The 20,273-nt window shown below is 44.4% G+C and overlaps 1 protein-coding gene across 9 annotated transcripts in view; it reads left to right on the top strand.

Annotated features, from left to right (window-relative positions):
* Positions 1-20,273, top strand: part of ATXN1 (ataxin 1) — a 396,258-nt gene that overhangs the window by 302,481 nt on the left and 73,504 nt on the right. The window lies entirely within an intron of this gene.

Here is a 20,273-nt window from a genome sequence, read left to right as displayed (position 1 = left end):
GAATAGGGCCCTGAATTTCCCAGTTTTTGCCTACTTATTCATTTATTACGAATCTGTCACAGACTTTCATTCAATATCAGTGTTGAAGTAACATGTGGTATTGGTAAGATTGATGGGAAGAGCCATACCCCAGAGTCAATAAGACATGAAAATTATTTATGCATAATTATTATTGATTATGCATGATATATGTCATTTTCTTCAGGAGCATAGACTGTAACTAATATCAGCAAGCGTCCTCTAGGCTTTTATTTTCTAAGTATTTTACATCTTTAGCATTGGCCTTTCTCATCCAAAAAAGGACAGTTACATGGAGAGAACCCTTAACTCAAATTCACCTCGTTCTATAGATGCTGTGTATGACCTCAGTCTGTGTGATTCGGATATACTTGTCACTCATTGGAGGTTCCTGACTTAAAGGAAACTCATGATGAAGACTTTAGAAAATAAAGAATAATTTAGTAAAGCAAAGGATTGCACCATGGAGTTTTATTATATTTGGATTTTTTTTTTTTTTTAAGTAGGCTCCATGCCCAGCCTGGAGCCCAACGCAGGTCCTGAACTCACGACCCTGAGATCAAGACCTGAGCTGAGTCAGATGCCTAACCCACTGAGCCACCCAGGCGCCCCTATATTTGGATTTTTATATATTTGAGTTTTGTGCATATAAACTTGGCTCAAAGCAGGGAATGATATGTTAGAAGGCATCCCCTGACACAGGTTTAGACAAACCACTGGCTGAATCATAATCTCCAAAATATTGCTACCTCAGAAAAAGCCCAGCAGAGTCTGTGAAGTGCATCTTAGTCAGAAATCCCATGCCGGCATTCGGGAGGAATGTTCTCCCGCGCCTCACCTTTGTAAATCAGACTTATTCTTCAGAGGTCGTTTCAGGTTCTCTCCCATGAAAGGCCATTCAGCACTTGTTTGATTCTCTAATTGGCTGGTGATAGTAGGTCTTCTGTCATCAACTAGATTATAAATTCCTTCAGGGAAGAGGCCTCAATTAAGTACAGAGGGGAGTCACAGTATTTCAAAATTGAAAGTAGTCATCAGGCGCAAGGAAGGTGGGGAGAGGTTGTGACTTGCCCAGGGTCACAGCAAGTAAGAGGCTGTGGCAGGACCAGCCCCCAGTGTCTCCCCACACCAGCCCCCACGTCTTCTCTGCTTCGTGGACACCATTCCGTTAAGACTCTGCATACGGTTTTGGTGATTGGACGTCGGTCCTTTGCAGCCAGAGAACATGAACCCAAGCTCAGTTCTCGAAGGGTAATTCTCCGATGCTGAAACCATGCTTTAGAGCCACCTTGAACCTGTTCCTTGCTTTAGCTTCTCCTGGTCCAACACCGTAGTGTCAGCCCAGACGAGCTCCCACAGAAGGCCAGCATGGGGGATATGGCTGTGTCGAACGTCTGTAAAACTGGCAGTCGTTTCAAAACCACAGACCGAGGTATGTGAGGTGGAGGGGCCAAGAAGGGCCTGCATTCTGCGTGTCGAAGAGCTTTACAAATGGTCTTAAGACAACCTTCGGCCTCCCGTCCCCCAGCTTGTTAAATTACACAAACTGAAAGTCAGATTCTTAATCAGGCTTTAAAAGGCAGGTGCACGATAACAATTACAATTATCATGTGGTTTGTTTTTCTTTAATTGGGCTTTCTGATGGTTGTACTTTGTGTCGAGAGAGGGCAAAAGCAAAGGCAAGTCTTTGGAACCCGAGCGACTCTCTTCCGGGTAACCAGCCACCTCCTGTCAATTTGTAAATGTCGGGGCTAAGCTGGGTTTGTTTTGGAAAATAAATGTTGGAGCAAGTCAGAGTCATTTATTCCTTAGCGGAAAATATCGATCTGGTGACACTGTTCGATTATAATGACTGTTTCTATTGTGTTAAATGACTGAGGTATATTTAACCAATTTAGGTGAAGAATGGAGCTCATTGTGCCATTTGGTTGCCCTTTGGTTAGAAGCCCCTGTATTGTTGTCACCAGCTCATTTGTTCTGTCACCGGTATTCATTAAGCACCTACTGTGTGCCCGACACTCTGCTGGGTGCCAAGGTAAAGAACAGGGTGTTGGGATTCGATGCACCTGCGTTCAAGTTCTACTTCAGCTCCCTACTAGCTGTGAGAATTTGGACAAGTTACTTCCCCACATCATCGTCATTGTCCTTACATCGGAAACCGTAGAGGATGGTATGGCATTTAAATGGCAAAATCCATGCCATGATCTTAAACGGAAACTTTCTGATGATAACACTTAAATGATCACTTAACTGCCACCATCATCATATTCCTCCTCCTCATCTTCAGGGTACCCATTTGATGAAGGGAAACATTTAAGACAGCAGCTTTTGTTATTAGCGTGTTTCAGAGTGAGTTGGATTTAGGACTGAGAGAGAGAGAAGATGTGCAGGGCTTTGGTGGGGCCCTTATTTAAAATAACTACAATTTATTTAAAAGAGACCCTAACTGGGATTTCACAGGGCTACGCCGTACTAAGGATATGTTGCGGGAATACTCATGAAGTGACCTGTGATATAATACTTTCTTCCCCGATCTCCTCTCCACCCCCACAGTGTATGTGCCCTGCTGCCTATGCCTGGGATGTCACCAGGGTTCTCCTAAGCACCTTCCAGCCTCTGGTCCCAGCTTCATGGCGCCCCCTCTCCTCCCTCCACCACTCTGGGTTCAGGGTCTGGCTTCTGGATACCCTTCTGGAATGCTTCATCCGCTCTTGTTTCTGCCCTCTGATGTCCAAAGGGATTGGTGATCGGTCGTTCTTTTGCTCTCTGGCCAAGCACAGATAGGGAAACATGTCCCCTCCACTCCTCAGTGTTAAAAAGTCTCTTTTCAGACCACAAAATATGGCAGGCTCATGTTCTTTATGAGCCTACTATCCCTTCCCACCCCCGTCCCCAAGCAGCTGGGTTGGTAGATGCACCCAATATTCATCCCTTTTTATTGACACCACTCTGCGCCCCCTTCAGCATCTCTCCCTGTTGAACTTTGACCCCTGTGCTCAGGGTTGGATCCTTCTTAAAATGCAAGCTGCTGAGAAGGTCCAAGAATTACTGAACTTCAGAGACCATATGGCGTTCTTCCCCCAGGAAGGTTTACCGTCGGCGACTGTTTGCTTTTCTTCTCAACAAATAGCCTCTACACAGATAGAACATCTATCCCATCTGCCTCACAAGCCACCCAGACTTGGCTGGATTCACAGTGGGTATGCAGCAACCCCCGGGCTTCTAGCTACGCCTGATCCAATGATGGAAGCCTACTGATGTGGGATTTCAGAGCACAGGTTGCCAGCCTCCTTCCACAGCTAGCTCACGGTACTGTGTGCCCTTGGGCATTTTAGTCCTCTCCTTGCTCCTCAGCTTCATCTGAAGTATGGTTCTTACTAAGCACCTTGCAGTATCTAATTGAATGGACATACAAGTAAACAAGATACTGCAAAGGAACCCATCTTCAGCATCCCAAGGGCGACACAGCTATTTTTGAGGAACCTATGCTGACGTACTCCTTAGGACAGACTGACCATGAGAAGGTCATCTCTTCGTGATCTCAGTGTGCCATGGGGAGAAGAGTCCCCGCCATTCGAATGGCCGTTGGTTTGCTCACTCTACTTGTTCCGTCCATGTTATTTTGAATCGCCAAGACATAGCCTTAGGGGAGAACATTTTTTAAAAAAACATTTTAATTAAGTACTTGTTTCATGAACCTAAAGTTAAGACTTTTGGATAAGGGTAGCACCTTACAACATAATCTTTTAAACTTAAGCCAAGTTCGCAGTCACTCTTGCCCCTTCCTCTGCGACCTTGGGCACAGCACATCATCTCTCTGAGCCATGACTTCCTCATAGATGATCTCTGACCTCCACCTGCCGTGAACATTTACTAATCTGAGTCTGTCGTGCGGATAGTCTGGTAGTGCCTTCAAAAGGTTACGAATGCAGAATATTTGTTAGGTTTGAGCTTACGGAGTTCCACATGACCTTAAATGGAGACGGCTCAGGTAGTAGTTTAATGGTAGTAAATCAATATAGGGCTAGCTCAAAGTTTCCTTTAGATTCTTGAAAAATTATTTAACTTGGGTTCTTCTTGGTATGATTAATTTAGAAAGAGAAGGAATCCAGTAATCCTATTTACTTCATTATTCCTCCAAGTGTTCCACTTCTTTAGTCTCTTGTTTTAATTCAATGAAAGAAAATTGCAGAAGGAGAAAAGAAAGGAAGAGAAGACAGGCAATGAGGTGGGGGAGAGGTTTTAAGACCACAGCTGAACAGTCAGCTTTATCTGCATTTAAAGCAAAAGAAAACATGTCCTAAACACTTGGCTGTAGCCTTTTCCCTCCCAGAATGGACCGCGCGTGGCAAATGCTCCCTCCGGGGCTAGCTAATCCAGTGTCCTTTCATGAAGACATGGGGAGCAGAGGTAAAGCCCAGAAGTACAGCTTCAGCCCCCAATTACAGTGCCTCTCCCCATTTTCTGCACCTTCTTTCACCTCCAGCAAACGTACTGCCTTCCTACGAGCGCTGATCTCCTGAGTGTTCTGTAAAGGACATTAGCAGCACTTTGCATATGGTATGCGTTGGTGTTAGCCAAGGCCAAGGACAGGCTGTGCTCCAAGGGGTCTACGGTAAGAGTAGAAGGCAGGAGTTGTGGTTGTGCACCCGGCCGTCCTCCAGTCAGCCATGGCAACCGGCCACCCTGGACACTCCAGCTGCCAGAGGCAGAGTTTGGGATCGTTCATCTCTGAGATCTCTTCTCTTTCCAGTGCTAACATTTTATGAAACCTCAGCTTTACAAACAGATTGTTTTATTGCTTCCTGTATTACCAGTCTGTTTGATTTCTGTGCCCGGCTCCCCGAGAGCATTTTGAATTTACAGCACGGATCATTTCCGTCAACGAGGTGCATGACATCATAGTGGACACTGGAGAAACAGTGTCACACTGGCATTAATTGGCATCGAAACCCCTGGGGTCGGGAAATTAAAATTAAGATGTTTCAGATCAAAACACAAAGTAGCATACCAGCATAATGTAACTCTGACCGGAGAAGTCGTTTCTAACATACAGCTAGGACTTTTGGCTTTTATTAGGATGCTATAAATAGACGGCTCCTTAAGAGTAAAGACTGTCTTTAATCAGAGGTTGACATTAAGTTTGGTGTGCCTGTGATACACTTATTAACCCAGAGCAGATTTCTCTTCCGTCGTGTGTCCTGAGAAGCACTTGAGGCAAACGTGCCTCACACCTGGATCACGCTCTGACTCCAGGGTTTGTTGGAGTGTGAGTTCTTGTTGACAGGTCACATTTGGGGGATTCGGAGAAACCCAAATGAGAAAGTGTTGCTTCTGAGAAATCAGACAAATATACCAGGACACCTTCCAAGCCTAGCACAGCAGATTCTGCTTCAAATGCTCAGTAAATACCGTTAAATGAAGAGGGAAGGTTTCCTAGACCAAAACCTAGACTGGAAAAGTGATTATTAGGAATACAGAATATGGCGTGTGCTTCTAGACTGGACAACTCTTCCCTGCCTGGAAGAACAGCCCCTTGCTTGCAGTCCTACCTCAGGGGCTGGAGGCTGAGCTATACTCTACAGGGAACACTGGCATTTCATGGGAGATGCACCAGAAAACCACCTGCCTGGAGTGTGTGTATGTGCGCATAGCGGTTGGGGCTGGGGACACAGCTGGAACGCAACCCAGGGATGGTAACCCAAGGAAAGGAGATGCCAGGGCAGGCTCTGCCGTGCTCCAGTGAGCTTGCACTTCAGAGTCAAGAGGGGGCCTGGGTGTGAGGACCTCCCAGAGTGTGGAAATGTCCCCTCACCCAAGATTTCACATCGCCTATCAGGTCAGAGCTTGTCATGTTTGGGACCAGAGGGCAGATATGAGCCAGATGCCTCTTCAACAAAAGGGGCTTGGGGAGGGAAAAGGGGAGCACTTTCCTCCCAGAGCGCCTTCCAGCGGGTAATGGGAAAGCAAAATGTGCCCAGTTCCAGCAAGGGTCACTGTCTCTGATCCTTCTTTTGTTATTTTCCTTTGTCTTTTAAATACTCTCCTTAAAAGAACTCTCCACAAAAGAGGCATGCTTTTCAGAGGTCATGTAGAAGCCAAGAGTAATTGGCCTCTTTTTCTGGCTAAGGAGTCGTAAGTTAAGGATGGTTTTATTTGTCGCCGTCACCCCTACCACAATGCACACGTTTGTATTTATATTGATATCAACATCAATACCTCTGGATCCAGGTCAAGTACGCACACAGTGACCAGCACAAGCCAGAATTCAGCATGCTCTCCTCCAAAACATTAACTTCTCTTTTTAATTCTAGAGTATTCCAGCATTTTTTTTCCTATCACTAGATGTGGAGAGCTCCCTCCAGTGTCACTTTGTTGTCATATTTATTTTAAGCTTTCTTCTTTCTTTTTTTAAAGATCATTATTCTTTTAACTGTAGCAGGGAGCGTATCTTATTTTCTTTACCCTCCCTTCAAGAGATGCGCACGAAGCCCTCAAATGTCACGTGCATCCCTAGAAGGTGGAGACCTTCCTGGATGTCCCCGCTGCTTTCAGGACCAGGAAAATTCAGGGGAAAGGGGAGGTTGAAGAAGCAGTCAGGGGATGGCGCTAAGAAGGAGCAGCATAATCAATGTGGTGTGAAAGTGGCTTAACTGAAAGAAAGAGCTCGTCAACTCCCCTCCTTTAGAAAATGGAAGAAGCCTGGTCTTTCGGCTGGGAAGCCGAGACCCCGGGATTCCCTTCTCTTGCCCGCTGTCCTATGAGGCTGCCCTAAATGCCCTGTGTGTTTATGATTCTGGCGTGAAGGCAGCGTGCACATCCCAAGTTGAACATGTTCTGTTAGGGTTGGATCTGGCAAAATCCTACTTCATGCTAGAGCCCCAATCTTGCTGAGTGTATGGTGTGCGTGGTGTGTGTGTGTACGTTTGTGTGTGCGTTTTGTATTTTTGTGTCTCTGTACTCGCACGTACATCTGCACCTTTCTGTGTGTCTGCATATATAATCAGAAAGACATTCAAAATCCAAAGCAGTGTTTTAATATCTCCAAATCTGAAATCAGACTGGGTTAAAACCACCCCCCTCCTTTGGTTGGCAAGTAAAAGGGTTGGGGTGTTGTAAGATTTTTCTCTAGCGGTAAGACAGCATTTGATGCAGGGGAGCAAAAATCGTTCTCCTGCCTAATCCCATAGAAAGCTTAGAAACTCTGAGACCACGACTTTCTCCATGCTGTATGGCCCTCTTCATTTCTGCCCCGGTGAGACAGTGCCCCTGGAACACGGCAGGAGCTGGCTCTGACATCAGATGTCCTCGCCTCCTGCTTTATGTCAGCAAGAGCTGAAGTTGAATAAATGAGAATAGGAGAGGTCTGGGCCCATGTAAATGATTCGCACTTGAAAGGAGAAACAGCTTTCATAATTTGTTCCAGCGAAGCCTTGCATGCGTTATAGACTTGATCCTAAGCGGTGGGGGGGATCTCATAAGTAATGTTTTATGTTCTCTCTGTCTCTCCTCTTCTGCTGTTCTTGGCTCGAGGGTTATGTGTGTCTTGTTAACCGGAAAATTGCTGTAAGCCAGTTGTTTTTAAAAACAATTTAAATGGTTTTCAGCCATTTTTGAAAACAAGTTAGAAACACTATAAACTCTTTCTGACCAATGGGCACTGTTCCTGTTTTATGAAACTGCATGAAAAGCACAAATAAAAAGAAAAGAGAACAGTCATTAACATGCAAAGAGAATGCTCTAAATTCTAGGGAAATAAGTGACCAGCAAGTGTTGGACCTAGAAACAAATAACAGACAAGAGAGGTTGTTTTCTTTTAACCGCCTGGGTCAGCTGGTGATTGAGAAAATGTAGCAGCCTGCGATTCCAGAATCAGGGCATCCCTAGGGCAGAGCTGTTGCCCCTAGGGGAGAAAAAAAAATCTGTTACATTTAAACATGGGGTTTGAATTTTTTGTTAAACTTTTGTTGCAACTGCTGGGAACTGAACAGTTAAAAGTCAATTCTGATTAATTTCCTCTTTCACGAGAGACTCACGATGTTTCCACCAGTGGGCACTCTTCCTACGGGAGGAAAAGTCCGCCAAGGTTGTTCTGTTGGTGATTAGGCTTTTCTTATCGTCTCATCTCCAGCTAAAGTAAGAGTCTCAGTGTCAACTATACTCAAATTAAAAAAAAAAAACCAAAATAAGATAAAATCGTCTGAGCCACAGATCTCCCGGTGTCCACTCACGCGATGATGACGGGTGTCATATCCTAGAGGCAGTCTTGCTGGTGTTTGGGTCATTTCTGCTGGCCTCGGAAGTGTTAAGCTCTTGTCAGGGTAAGCTCCACATCCTCACCATCTGCTTGACTTATGGAGATAGTAATTGTCCAAATAATGACAGCATGCTTTGCATGCCTAGTAAAAGAGAAAAATGAGCCCCATTCGCAAAAGCACGCTAGTAATGAAGTAAGCTTCCTGTTTAGCTAACCGAACTTACTTTCCTGATAACTTAGAAGGTGTTTTCCTTTTTACGCCGATTTTTGTGCTTTTATGAGAAGCTGGTGAAGGTGGGGAGGAAGAGAGCTCAGAAGTCAATGCCGACTTTAGAACTCCATCCAAGAGTTTTCCCCCTTCGTTCCTTCTCTAGTCCGTCCCTGCCTCTAACGAAACTCAGCATTGAGATGCTTTTGGAAAATACCTTCCAAAATTAGATTCTAGTTAGAAAATTAAGTTTCTATAAAGTAAATGTTCATTCAGAAGAGAAAATGCTTTCATGCGTCCAACATGAAAGAGAGAGAGAGGGAGAGATGAATGTGGATGTTGAGTACTTTGACTTTTCAGTTTTTTTCAAACATTATTTTTGGCTTATCTGATTTTTTAAAAAATTTAATTATTTTGCTTTTGAATTTTTTTCTACAAATGGCATGCTACTTGATTAGTAAAAACATAATAAGGATATAAGAAGCCAAGGAGACGAAGCAGGTTGAGTGCCCTTTTGAACGTTTCTGGGCTTTCAAAGACAGACCACCAGGCGTTGTCTGTGAATCTGGCCAGTGACATGGGGGCCTTCAGGGCAGGGATGAGGAGTCACGGGCTGCGTCCATGAGGCCACCCAGAGAAAGCATAGAGCAAGGAATGGTGTAGACCAGGGACTGGATTCACACTAGCAAAGGAGGAAACAGCAAGGGATATGAAGAAAGAGTGGCCAGGGAGCTAGAAAATTCAGTAGAGTCTCTGCCAGGAAAACACAAGGAGAGCATGTGACCAGAGGGGAGCTGCAGGACTCTCTCAGGCCCCTCAGACCTAAAACCCTCAGCACAGTCCAGGCCCTTCGACTGCTCTTGCCATAAGCCCACCTTCCTAGCTCTGCCTTCAGAGTAGAACCACTCTTACGGGGAGAAGAGGTGGGAAGAGAGAACCAAACCCAAAGAAGAGAGCGCCCCCAGGAAGCTTTCTCTGTACGGCCAAGAGCAGGAATCGCCCAAGCTGACCGTCCTGGGAGCCAGCCATCCCCCTTCTTAGAGACAGCCAGCCCAAAGCTTGCATTCCAGGATCAAGAGGGAGGAGCATTCCAAAGCGAAACCCCCTCCCTCACAAAAAAACCAAAAGCCATATAGTTTCAAGGACTTTTAACCTCTTAACTCTGCATGTTGGAACTTCTGCCACTGTCCCCAAGGTTCTGAGCCCCGCCCCCCCCCAGAAAGGGGGTGACAGCCAACTTCCTGAATCCCTCTATAGACATGCATATCTCATTAGAGGTGGTAACCAAGGCATGGCTTAGAGGCATTTAAGGATTTACCTAATTTCTGTCAATCCTCCCATTTTCACCAAGAACAACTGGTGATCTCTCCATCTTGTGTAAAGAGCCAGGCAAATGTGGCTACAAAGCAAGTCTAATGAACCCCACTGCACACGGACTGTCCCCCATCGAAGCAAGCTTCTCATCAGCAGGACTTGAGAGCCAGATTTCAAAGACAAGGTTTTTTTTTTTTTTTTTTTTTTTATTAATGGGGAAATGACATAAATATGTCAAATCTTTGTTTTAATGGAAGGACACTGTAAAGTAACTTTTCTAATCTTTTTTAAAATGTTTTTTGACATCCCCAAAGTGAGAATAATATAATTTCAGAATAAGTCATAGAAGTTGAGTGTGGTGATGAATTCATTATATTGTCTTTATTTTTCTTTGTTTCTATGGATTGGCCCTGGTTCTCAGACCAGCGTGTGGGAACTACTGGGTTAGAGTGTCAGCCAACAAAAATGGCCAAAATATCCCACCCCAGCAAGAATAGCCCATGACCTTCTTTGAGCCTTTCTTTGGCTTGTAATTCTTAAAGCTCCTTGCTAGTGCCAAAGTAAAGACTTTTTCCCCCTTCCTCTTCTAGACTGTAAGTTCTTGGAGAACAAAGACAATATGGTGCTTTTAATATGTTTAGCCCAGAGTCAGGTACAAAAGAGGTGCACCATGATGTTTGATGAGTGTTCTGAAGTGCGGGGAAGGTGGAAGGGGGAAGATGTAGTGGTTGCTGTTGCAGAAGAAATCAAGGAACCAGGAGTCCTTGCATAAGATGACCATCCATGTGGTCACTGAACAATTCCACAGTTGGGGTGAGGCCAAATAAGAATGCCATCAGCCAGGTATCCAGAACAGCTGTGAAGACTGCAGGTGACTTGGAAACTGGTACCTTGAAGCAATAAATATGAGCAGACGGCCATGTCATGGGCCTGGCCCTGGGGTCCGAAGAGAAGGCATTTTTTGTTCTTTGTTTTGCTTTTCTTGGGGAGTCGCAGAGGGAGAAGGAGAATCATAAGTAGGCTCCACGTCCAGCGCAGAGCCTGATACGGGGCTCACCCTCTCCACCCTGAGATCATGACCTGAGCTGAAATCAAGAGTCAGACGCTTCACCAGCTGAGCCACGCAGGCGCCCCCGATAAGGGATCTTTGAAGGAGGGTAGAAGAAGTGGTGGAGCCCTGCACGGGGCTGTGAGGGAGGAGGTGCCTCAGCCTACCAGGGCCGTCGGATGGACAGTGGTCTCTGCAGGGAGCCCAGACTGGAGCCTGTGCCGGAGAGAATGCTCGAGAAAGAGTTGAAGCAAGGGAGAGCCGCTTTGCACTACAGGTGCTTAATCAGGGAGCAGGGTGGAAAAAGTTGATGCTGCATGAGCAGAAGGACAAACAGATGAACGGAGAAGGGCAAACAGACAAATGGGGAAGGACTGGAGGACAGGTGACGGAGAAGGACAGTGCTTCTCAAACTTTAAAGTCAGACGAGTCACCTGGCATTGCGGTTGAACTACACATCCTGGTGCCGTTAGCCTGGCTGGGACCTGGGGTTCTGCACCCCTAGCAAGTTGTCTGCCGCTGCAGCTGGACCTGTGGACCACATTGTAAGAAGCGAGTGTTCAGGTCACAGAAGAGAAGAAAGGTATTGACGGAGCCCAGGGAACCTGGGAACCAATGAGAATGTCAGTGGAAAAGGCGTGTTGTCACAGATCACGTGTTGCGATGGATCGTGTCTGTCTCCCGTTAGAGCAGGGAATCTCACCAACAGCACGATTTTTAAAATTTTAATTCCAATATAGTTAACATAGAGGGTTATATTAGATTCAGGTGTACAATATAGCGATTCCACAATTCTGTACATGACTCGGTGGTGCTCATCATGACAAGTGTGCTCTTCATCCCCCCCACCTGTTTCCCCCACCCCCACCCTCCTCCCCTCTGGCAACCACCAATTTGTTCTCTATAGTTAAGAGTCTGGTTTTTTTTTATTGTTTGTCTCTTTTTTGTTGTTGTTCATTTGTTTTGATTCTTTAATTCCACATATGAATGGAATAATAAGGTATTTTTCTTTCTCTGACTTACTTCACTTAGGATTATACCTTCTAGATCCATCCATGTTGTTGCAAATGGCAACATTTCATTCTTTCTTATGGCTGAATAATATTCCGGTGTGTGTGTGTGTGTGTGTGTGTGTGTGTGTGTGTGTGTGTGTGTGTGTATGGACCATATATATATATGTATATGGATTATATATATGGATATATAATCAGGATCCCAGTGTATATATACACACACACACCACATCTTCTTTAACCATCCATCTGTCGATGGACACTTGGGCTGCTTCCATAGTTTGACTATTGCAAATAATGCTGCTGTAAACATAGGGGTGTGTATATCTTTCCAAATTAGTGTTTTTGTATTCTTTGGGTAAATATTATATTCAGTAGTTGAATTACTGGATCGTATGATATTTCTATTTTTTAATTTTTTTGAGGCACCTCCATACTGTTTTCCGGAGTGGCTGCACCAGTTTGCATTCCCACCAACAGTGCATGTGGGTTCCCCTTTCTCTGCATCCTTGCCAACACCTGTTGTTTCCTGTGTTGTTGATTTTTGCCATTCTGACAGGTGTGAGGTGATATCTCCTTGTGGTTTTGATTTGTATTTCCCTGATGATGAGTGATGTTGAGCATCTTTTCATGTGTCCGTTGGCCATCTGTATGTCTTCTTTGGACAAATGTCTCAATAACACTACTACTGACATTGGGACGAGTAAGTCTTTGTGGGTTGGGCGGTGGGAGAGGGATTGTCCCGTGTAGGATATTTGGCGGCATCCCCGGCCTCTACCTGCTGGATGCTGGTAAGGGGCCCCCTTTCATTTGTGACAACCAAAAATGTCTACAGACATTGCTAAATGTCCCTGGGGGATACAACACTGCCCCTCGTTGAGAACCAGTAGGTGAGAGGGAGAATTATATGACTCCCCGTCCCTCACCCCTGCCATACACGTCTACCTCATCTTCCTGAACCATGAGGCAAAGAAATGACTTAACCCTGATATACTTAGAAGGCAACACACTTTTCACTGTTTCAGTCTTTAGAATGCTGAGAAAGTGTTTGCTTTCCATTTGACAGCCTGAACTATTGTAAAGTGTCCTCAGCACAGACCAGCACCTTGGCCCCCATTTACTTACAGCTTTAGTAGAACAGTAGGGAAATTTCTTTCCAGGAAAATGTTGGCTAAGTAACCTAACATCATTTTAAGTCATCACCACACACCCACCAAAATTGTTAGGTAAGCTGGAAACCCCATAATCTATTCTCAGGATCCCAGTATTAGTAATTCATCAATGACCTCTAAGAATTTCTTTGTTTCCATCTACTGCCACATTTAACTTTTCTTACACGGCCTCTAAAAGGCTTTCCAGCTATAAGGTCAGTCAATCGACAATCTCAAAAATCCTGACAAGGGGGACAGATGGGTTTGCTTTTTGCGATTGTTACAGTTATTTCTGTTTAATGTGTTGAGAAAACATCTCAAGGCTTTAACCCTGGCTTGAATCTTGGGACTGAGGCATTTTAATGGACTAGCACTTCATCTGTCCTCTGCTGCTGAACTTGCACTGGAGGCCCAAAGGCCCCCAACGTACAATCAGTTAAACTTTCTCTGAAAGCCAAAGAAAACTTAGAACCAAACAGGATTTCGTCTCAAGCTAAAACAAAAATGTACATCATGTCAAAAAGCCTCCTCCAAGTGCTACAGTTAATAAGCAATGTTGTGTTTTTACTGGAAAAGCATGTATCTAGCCAAACATTCTTCACATTTTTCCCAGGATTTAGTCATAAAATCATTTTAGACATATTGCAAGGATAAAATGTGTACATATCTGATAAAGGGCAGCGTTTCTTTGTTTTTTTGTTTTGTTTTGTTTTGTTTTGTTTTGCTCTATAGCTTCCTGGGGCTGGGAAGACAAACCACACACACACAAACACACACATATCTGGTTTCACCACTGAGTATAAGAAGCTGGCTTCCTTATTGACTATTCTAATTCAATTTAAATTGGATACTATAGACCTTCCCCTGGATTTGAATAATTTAGATCCAAAGTATAGAACATTTCCTAATTCTGCCCACTGCCTCCAACATCTTTAGGAATTCAAACCAAAGTGTGTTTGGATCTGATTTATCCAGGACATTGTAGCAGTATAGACATAGTTTCTGTGTGTGGTCAAGAAGGGAGCAGGGCTATGGGGGCCTTTATCCATAAGTGTAGGCCTGGGTGCGTCGTTGTTGGATGCTTTGCTAACCAAAGGATGGAGGAAAAAAGTGAACTCAGATGTTGACTGTTTGAAAAATTCTCTCTTTTTTTTAAAGATTTTTATTTGTTTATTTGACAGAGAGAGACATCGAGAGAGGGAACACAAACAGGGGGAGTGGGAGAGGGAGAAGCAGGCTTCCGTTGAGCAGGGAGCCCCAATGCGGGGCTCGATCCCAGGACCCTGGGATCATGACCTGAGCCGAAGGCAGACACTTAACCGACTGAGCCACCCAGGCACCGCCAAGATTCTCATTTCTAAGGAGATCAGCATAAAAGCAATACCCTGTGGTGGAGTCTAATGAACACTGGGCTTGGGTTTCTGGGTGTTCAGTCCCAGCTGAGCACCTTATTGGATGTGTGACCTTGGATGGGTCATGTAACCTCACATTCCTCATTTGTTACATGGGGATAATGAAACAACACAGGGATGGTTATACGGACTCCGTAAGATAATCCATCCGATTATGAGAACATTATGAAGGATTACATAGATGTCAAGTGGTATTTTTTCTTGCAGATATTATTCTTGTGTGAGTTCTTGCTGATGCATACATAATTCCATTTCTGAGTCAGACTGATTGCAGTAGCAGATAATGGAAATACTAAATCATCGGTAGATTAATTGGAAACTCTAGGCCAATACTGACGTGGGGCATGTGGTGGGGTGGTGTGTGCTGTACGTTGTAGTGATGGAAAGGTCATGGGTCCTGCTGCGGTGCTGTCCAGAATGCTAGTCCTGGCCTCCGTGAGAAAAAGTTCTAGTCCCCCTTAAGAGAAAGCTGGAATGAATGCCATAGTGTGCTGATACTGGGGAGGGGAGATTAGGGGTTCTGATGTGTAGCATTTGTTGATTTCTGTGATGTAACTACTCCCATGGTGACCAGTTTCAACACTGCCCACATGACATGATCGAATGTGAGGTTGCGAAGGACACGTAGTTGCTCACCATTGTACAGTATGTGAGTTGATGGACTTCACCTTGACCGAAGAGATGATAGCAAAATAGCTATTTTAGGGAGTGATGACTTTTTATAACTTGTTTAACTGTAAGTTTATATAATTAAATTTTTAATAATGGCTGTGTTTAACGTAAGGCTTAAAGATTTAAGTCCAATCTCGCCGGCTAGTATAAGCTGGTGCCAGCATGCCGCTGTTTCTTGTTGGCTCTGCGCAAAAGCACAGAATTGTACCATGAATCAGCAAGTTCAGGACCATCCGGGAAAACCAGCATGGAAAATGCAGCCATAAATGGATTTTTATTTCTGTGGATTTTGGATGAGCCGTCTGTTCCTGGCCCCACGTTTTCTACTGAATTTCCCTTTGACTAACAAAATGAGTATTGGTTTATGAGTGTGGTTTATGGATCTAGTTATTAAGGTTAGTATTTGAAACAGTTTCAACTTTTTAATTATTTGAAAGATCTGAAGGTTTAAAGAGAACTGAATTTTATAGGAGCTTTTATTCTCTTTACTGGTCATTAAGACAAAAATCTAGAAAATATTCCCGAAGAGAGACAAGTACATTTTTTGTTTGTTTGTTTTAGCTATCCTGACAGATCCAGGGGGAAATGGCTTTTGGGGACAAAGGACTAAAGGTTTAGCCCATTAGTGATGGACACGCTTGGGAAAGGGACCTACAGAGGACCTGCACTTTTCCATAACCAGAACATGATCCAATGGCTGCTTCATGTCTGACCAGCCACACTGACTGTGGAGAATTTGAAGAGCCTAGCTTGGGAACAGTGGGAAAAAATGTAAAGGCAGCCTCTGTAATCAAAACCATCACAAGGTCTAAAAGCCAACGAAACCAATATTTCAGATACTGAATTATTAACTTACCCTTAGTTGTGTTTCAGGCATTGGGAATATCTTGATGCAGAAATGTGTAAGAAGACCAAAGAAATTTATAGACCCATGAGATTTGGGCCGAGTGTAGGTTAAGTGGGTGGGAGTCGGGTGATTGGAAAGGGAGTGGTCCCATGTTAGAATCCATATTGAAAATGTATAGTACTGTATTGTAGATGGCAAAAAAAATTTTTTTTTAATTCAGTCACATATGCAAGCCAAGCATTGCCTTTTGTTTTCCTGAGCAAGTCTTACAACATTAATACCATCAGCCCACGCTGGGCTCCTGCACTGGTCATCTATCATGAATTTGGTAGATGTATTTTCAGGCAGATAATGTTGTGGCAGAGCCACGCATTTTAAAATAAAACAACAACTATAATTCTCCTATTTAATAATTTGTAAGTCATATGTTGTTTTTGTGTTGGGGAAATATGTGATATTTTAGTACTAAAAAATTGGTCTTCATCAAGCAAAAATGTCAGTATGTTATTGTGTTTTGCTTATGAATTCACTCAGATAAAATGTCTTCAGATTTTGAAGATTCTTGAAAAAAAGGGGCTCTTATTTCCTTTGGGTGTGTTTATGTTAAGGGGAGCCATGCGATTTCCTAGGATAGCGGCTCTCGGGTTTTGAGCAGATCAGCATCACCTCGAGGGCTTATCAAAACAGATTGCCAGACCCCACCCCTGAGTTTCCGATTCAACAGGTCTGAAGCAAGGCCTGAAAATTTGCATTTCTAACAAGTTTTCCTGTGATCCTGATGCTCTTGGCTCTGAGGACCACACTTTGAGAACTACTGACTGGTGATTTTAGAGATAAATAACAGGTCGGGGAGAAAATGTCTAGCAAATCAGTAAGTGTAAAGTGACCATGAACAGAACTTCAGGCATCAGTATTCTAAAGGGGAGGGAGGAAGTCAGGCCATTTCAGGAACACTTAATTTATGACTGGCGGTTTTCTAGTTTGCAGCTGCTAGAAGGTCACTCAGGTCTAGCTGACTTTTAAGACTAGCCTGTTTCCATGTCTGTAGGTATCAGCTGGGGAGACCAAGTTCTGTCTTCGCTCTTTGCAACCCTCCCCACATGTCATGTGTCTGCTGGTAAGATTGGAATTTCTCCCAAATTGAATAGCCTGACAGCGGCCATCTGAAAAGAAGGCGGTGACAAGGTTATTGATGAGTGCTAGTGAGGGTCATTTCTACTGCCAACTAGGCAGGCAGAACTTTCCGGCTTGTTCTTGATCACCATGATTTCCATGTTTCCTGTGGGGGATCAGAGTTTCCTGCTACCAAACTCTGCTTTTCCCGCCTCCCAGTGCCTCTCACTAAAGTCATTCTGCAGGGACCACTGATCCTGGTAAGCAGCTGCAGGGTTTCCACTCTTAGGACTCAGTCTCCAACTGCCGGATGGAGGAGACACTAGGCCACCAGAGTCCTGGTGGAAACATCAGGCGCGGGAGAAAGGTGCTGATTTTTCCTCTCTGAGCTGCTGGGCCTTGAGAGCAGAGAAGAATCTATGAGGGGAGAGGCATGGAGGCAGCAGTAAAGACCTGTAGTCAGCCGCTGCCACGCACACATTCCTTACATACAGGTTCACGGGACACTCCGCTTTTCCAGAACCTTCTAGTGCCTTCCAGAAAACTCCCTTCAGAGTTAGACTCTGTTAGACTCCAGAGTACCAGTTAGAAAACCTACGCTTAAGTTGATATACTCTGCAGGAAGGAACAGGCAACAAATTCATGAATCATACTTCACTTTCTTCAGTCACAGAAAAACATGTTATCTTTAAAAAGTGAATCCTAAGCCTAAGTGACCAGCATTCTTTGGGGAACTCTTTTTTAGTACCATTTCCTTTGCATCAGTGCAGAGAGTTCAAGCTCCATAGATGATTGAATATGTCTGAGAACCTATGTTTACTACAAGGCGTGGTGGTGATTCTGATGGTCAACCATGCCTGTGAACCTCTGATTGAACAGGGCCCGGTCTCGATGCAGAGAATTGTGCTGTTGTTGCATTATGAGTCATTCAAAGAAAAGTTTCTTCCTAAAAAAAGAAACTATAATAGGAATCCGTAGCTATAATAGTTTTAATCTCAATAACGTTCTCTTGTTTTCAGAAGACCTTCATAACAATCATGTGACGTTCTTCATAGTGTTCCTGGGAGGCAGATAGAGGACATGTGTTACTGGCACCATCTTACTTCTGAGGTGCTGCTGCGGAGGGGAACCAGGGTGAAAACCCACCCTTCCAGCCTCTTGTGCATTCTACTGTATGACCTTTGGTGCTTGCGGTGTGTGTGTATTTGATCCCCTAAGTCTGTCGTCTTGCTTTCCAAGAATGGATTACTGCCGCCATTTGCAACAACATGGATGGAGCTAGAGAGTATAATGCTGAGTGAAATAAGTCAGTCAGAGAAAGACAAATACCGTATGATTTCACTCATATGTAGAATTTAAGAAATAAAGTTAAATTAAAAAGACACAAACCAAAAACCAGACTCTTAACTGTAGAGAACAAACTGATGGATGAAATAGGTAAGGGGAGCAAGAGTATACTCATCATGATGAGCCCTGAGTAATGTGGGGAAGTGCTGAATCGCTGTGTTGTAGACCTGAAACTAGTGTAACACTGTTAATCATACTGGAATCAAAATTTTTTTAAAAATGGATTATGCCACTACCACAGATAATCAGGGTGTAAGTAGAGGTGAGAAGCCAAACTGAAAACAGAGACAGAAGCTAAAGTATACCTAAAGGGTCTAACAGCTCAGGTTCTGAACTAGGGAGCAAGGCCAGAGTTCATTTATTGCAGAGGTGGGTAGCTAGGGATACAGTGTAAAATCAGGCATCTAAAAAACAGAATAGTTCATGAGAGGGAGTTATTTGCATGCATACCATGCAAAGAAATGTACCCCAAAACGTATGTGTGTATGCATACCAAGGTCCCAGGGGAGTCCAAAATCCAGGCCGTGGAGGGTGATAGAGATTAGTCAGGAAGGTGATGGGGCAGCCGATCCTGAAGCTAGGGTAATGAGAACACCGGAGTCCAGAAATAAGGGTTTGCATTGCCAGAAGTTCTTGAGAAGTGAAACGAGAGTTTGGGATTATGGGTCAAGGAGCTCCTAATGAGAGGACTAGCATGAGGGTGCCCTGGAGTCTGCAGGTTAGGACCAGCGGCTGAGTTTAAAGCCTGGGAAGCTCAGGTGTGCCAGACAGGACACCTCTACTTTGTTACATCACCTTGAGCAAGCCTCTCTTTCCTTGCCTGTAAAATAAAGAGTTGGCAAATTAGCAGTCTCTACATTCCTTGCAGCAAGGAACTCTATGTTTGACAAGGGAGTAGCAGGGGCTCGATCCTAGGACCCCAAGATCGTGACCTGAGCCAAAATCAAGAGTCGGATGCTTAACCGACTGAACCACCCAGGCACCCCTCTGTTTTTTAAAAAACGTGATGATGCTACTATATCTCTTACAGTCGTATCTCCGGAGCTTACTTGCATACCCACTGTTACTTCATTTTATCTTCATGACAAGCCTGTGAGGTGCCCACAGCTGTTGCAGAATACAGATCATCTTAGATTAGAAAAGTTTAGTAACAAGCAGAGACGTGAGAATTGTGCACCAGGTTCCTTGAGGTCATGCAGCATTCTACTAGCTGAGCTTTGGTAAAAACTCAACTCTCTGGTGTCTCATTTTTTCCTAGTCCTACTGAATCATGCCAGCTTTCTGAGACGGTCCGTAAAATGGCCATAAAAAGCCACTGGTAGAATTCCTAGTGGTAACAACGGCAGACTTCCTCTGAAAGGTACACACGGGACCTGATCTAATACATTTAATTTGAAGTAGCAGCATTTCCCTGTGCCGGAGTTCAGAAGTCGGCCTCCTTGTGGACTTGGGTCTTGAGAGAGTCCGTACATTTTTATGGAAGTAGACATGATCTGGTGCTGCTCAGAGGAAAAATGCTGGATCCTCCATTGTTTCCAGGACTCTCATGTGTTCTTGTGGGAAGAATTGCTCTCAGGGAAGTTCTGTACTTGGGTAGCAGGGGCTTTGGGAAGAAGTCGGTGAAACGCACGTAATGAGTCCTGTGCCACTGATGGATTCCTGTGATGGATTCTTCCCATGATGGCAGTTGACGGCACCCTTTCACCTTGGTTGTAGGTTCTTTGGTTAGGGGACTCCATCCGTGGTCAGACCTCTGCCCCAACTCCTCGGCATCTTCATGCCCCCTCTGTACACCGCAAGCTTGGGGTTATTGTCCACCATGAAAACCAGGATCATTGTTTAATGCTCAAGTCTAAGGACTTGAACCTGGGTT

This window comes from Eumetopias jubatus, unplaced genomic scaffold (assembly GCF_037043125.1).
Source record: "Eumetopias jubatus isolate StellerSeaLion01/CBP00866 unplaced genomic scaffold, mEumJub1_p1.0 scaffold_6, whole genome shotgun sequence".
NCBI lineage: Eukaryota > Metazoa > Chordata > Mammalia > Carnivora > Otariidae > Eumetopias > Eumetopias jubatus.
This window is presented reverse-complemented; position numbering and strand designations above follow the sequence as displayed.